Below are 3984 nucleotides of genomic sequence, written 5' to 3'. Positions count from 1 at the left end.
TAGTGTGTCAGGAAGTGTGAAAATGGTGCAGAGTAGGACATGATTCAGATCTTTTGTTCATAGGGTTGCTATAAGTTGTACTCACTCTATGGTACCTAACAACAGCAACACCACAATCACGGCACATGGTTTCTTAGTGGTAAAGAATGAGCTGCTAACCCAAAGTCACTTTGTTTGAATCCACCAGTAGCTGTGTGAAAGAAAGATGGGCAATCAACTCCTGGGTGATTTACAGCTTCTGAAAATCTGCTGGAGGGAAGGTATGGGTTATTTCTGACACTATTATGATCCATAACAAGAAAATTAGATAATATTAAAGAATCTATTTTAATAATCCCTAGGGAGCTTGCAAATGGGCTAATCCATAATGAATTGAGATTCTAACCCAAGGCCTGAATATATAGGGGTTTGAATCCACCAACAACACCTCAGGAAAAGATGGACTGGCTCCTTATCTCTGACATACAGCATGGGAAACCAAATCGAATATCAGCTATGAGTTACAATAGCTTCCACGACAATGAGTTTGAATTTGGAGTCAATAACACCTACATGGCAAGAACCTGGAAATTCAAAGAATTAAGGGGACAAAAAAATGAAGAGAAGAATTCTGGTTTATACCAAACTAAATCTAATATAGTGATAAAATCTTGGATCTCCTGGTATGTAATTCCAGTAGCATATTTTACAATACGATGCTCAGGGGTGGGGTGTGTGTGTGCTTATTCCTTAATCCAAAGGTGACGTTTTTATAGTGGTTCAAAGATATTAGCTTCTCCACAGAAGAAAGATGGACAATCTCTTCCCATGCAATTCACAGCCTTCAAAAAGCCACTGGATGGCAAATTTAACAGTAATAAATATAGGAGAAGATGTGGAGAGATAGGAATACTTGTACAGAGTTAGTGGGATGATAAAATGGTGTAACCATTCAGAAAGGCAGTTTGCCATTTCCTCAAAAAGCTGAACATAAAAATTCCATATGACCAGCTATCTACTGCTCGACTATAACCTGAGAAAATTAGAACTGAAGCATGAAGGGAGATTTGTACACCAATTTCGTATCAGCATTATTCATCATTGTAAGAATGTGGAAACAGACCAAATGTTCAACCACAATTGAATGAATGGACTGAGAAATTATAAATCATAAGCACAATGAGATACTACACAGCATGCAGGAACAATGACTTTGAAAATCACTACCCAGTTTGGGAGGGACTGGAGAGCATTATGCTAAGTGAACTAATACAGTCCCATCAGGACAAATACTGTGTAAGACCATTATTGTAGAAATAGAAAGATAACTAGTAAAATATAGATGAGGATCTAAGGGTGGGACTGTGGGAGCAGAGGGGTGGGGATGGGCAGAAGGGTAAACATAAGATTGTACAATTTGATGGGTTGAAGGAAGGGTGAGTAAAGAAAATGGGAATGATCCAGTGTGACAAACAGTACATATAAACTTTGTAAATAAATTAGTATAAAATAAAAATTTTATTAAAACAAAATCTGCTGAAATGCCAGCCATGAATCTGTCCCTACCCCACAATAAGAAAAATGAGTTTTATTTTATGAGAAGGAAAAATTTAAGAAGAACTCTTTCAGGGAGAAATTTCTCTATCAATATAAATTGCTTCCAAAAAAACCACTGGAGGGTCAGCTGTAAGTAGGTTCTGACTAGCTGGTAAAACAGTAATTGTTGTTGTTATGTGCCATCGAGTCGTTTGCGACTCATAGCGACCCTATGTACAAGAGGTCTAAAAGCTGTTCTGTCTTGTGCCAACCTAGCCATCTCAAATGCACTTATTCTTACCGCTCCAGTAACTGAATTGACCCATCTCATCAAAGGTCTTCCTCTCCTTCACCGCCCCTCCACTCTGCCAAACATGATGTTTGGACCAGTCCCTCTTTGCAGCATGCCCAAAGTATGTCAGACGAAGCTTCAGAATCCTTGGCTCCAAGGAGCATTCCAGCTTCACCTTCTCCAGGACAAACCCGTTTGTTCTCCTAGCAGTCCATGGTATATTCAATACTCTTCTCCAGCACCAAAGTTCAAACGCATCAATTTTCTTTCTATCAACCCTATTCACTGTCCAACTCTGATGGACATAGCATGTAATTGCGAAGACTATAGCCTGGATCATGTGCACTTTAGTCTCCGGCCTGATGTCATTGCTCTTCAGTACTGTTGAGAGGTCCCTCACAGCTGACTTTCCCAATGTAATTCGTCTCTTGATTTCCTGGCTGCTATTACCAAGAGTGTTGGTTGTGGAGCCAAGCAAGCTAAAACTGTTAACTATCTCAATCTCTTCACTCTTCACATCTATACTGATGCTGCCAATTGGCCCAGTGGTGAGAATCTTTGTTTTCTTGATGTTGAACTTCAGTCCATATAGGAGGCTGCAGTCCTTTACCTTCTGCAGCAAGCGCTTCAGGTCTTCCTCAGTTTCAGAAAGCAGCGTTGTGTCATTTGCATAAAGCAGGTTGTTGATGACTCTTCCACCAATGCTGATGCCACATTCCTCCTCATACAGGTCAGCGTCTCGGATGATCTGTTCTGCATACAGATTGAAAAGGTATGGAGACAGAATACATCCCTGACAGACCCCCTTCTTGATTAATTTGTTAATTATTTATAATTATTCTAATAATTCCTTAATGTGCTAATAACAATAAATAATTCATTAATATAATAATCTATAGGACAGAAGACGTATTTCTGTGGCCATTTCTGTTTGGGAAATTTCATATTATCTGCCTTTTCTTACACAAATGAACCGGAATATTTGCAGTTGCATTGCTAGTTGCAAGCAAGTCAAATGTGATCCGTAGCTACCATATGAACAACAGATGTGACAATTTGACTTTTTACCTAGGTACTCTTCATTTAAATCGATTCACCTGGTACAATGTAGAAATTAACTAAAACACAATTTATACAAATTTGTAAGGAAACCAATTAAAATAAAATGTTTTTTGTTTATTAAAACATTATTTAAGACAATTGAAAATAGTGATACATTTTAAAATTGACCCAGTAACTAGAATAATAGGGGTAGTGTATCAGAGACAACAAACTTGGCTCAAGATAGAGTAAGTTTCACAGCTGCAGTACATAGGGCCTCTATGAGTTGCGATTGACTCAATGGCACATAACAAGAAGAAGAACAACAACATTTTAACTTATCTCTCTTACCATGTCAGAATCACAGTGTAAAAGTAAAAATAAAATGTATGTGGCTTAGCTTGGAACAGTTAGATTGAAATAGCACACATAATGATTGATTTCCTAAAGAAAGTAGATACTTGTGTGTACCACAAATCAGTAACACAATCAACAACACAGTAACATTGCTTCATCCTTGAACTGTTTGAACTATAGTTGATTATTTGTGGTTTTTCATGTGGTAGAATAAATAGAAGAGAAAATATTGTTCATTCTTATCATATCACACAGTAGTATGTAATTGTTTCAAATAAGTTTATCGTCAAATGTTCTTTTGCTCTAGAGATAACAATGATAAACCACTAAACCACTTGATTCATTTGATATCCAACATATTTTGGCTTATTCAGTGGCCCAACTCTAAAACTATTAATTCTTTAAAATTATGTTCACTAAGACACTTTTAGGAGATCAAAAATCATAGCTAAAGTGTTTGCTATTTTATTTCTGTTTTTTAGGCCCAATGTTGATAAAATTAATGAATTAATCAATATTAGAATAATTTATTATCTCTTTCAATTATAGTTAATTAGTAAGCAAACAAACCGGAAATTGCTTGTGCTTTACAATGGCTGAGGTATCTTATTTTAATAAGAGGAATTCGTTCTTTTCACATTAGTTTGTTCACATGTACATATCATCACATTTTGACTGTAATACAGTTGAGAAAAGAAAGTCTTTTGACTTCATAATGTTTACATTCTGGTCAGAGAAATGGACTTTAAACAGATGAAACATAATGAATAATAATTACT

Source organism: Elephantulus edwardii, unplaced genomic scaffold (genome assembly GCF_000299155.1).
Source record: "Elephantulus edwardii isolate Elephantulus edwardi_28Jun2011 unplaced genomic scaffold, EleEdw1.0 scaffold00046, whole genome shotgun sequence".
NCBI classification, from domain to species: Eukaryota; Metazoa; Chordata; class Mammalia; order Macroscelidea; family Macroscelididae; genus Elephantulus; species Elephantulus edwardii.
This window is presented reverse-complemented; position numbering follows the sequence as displayed.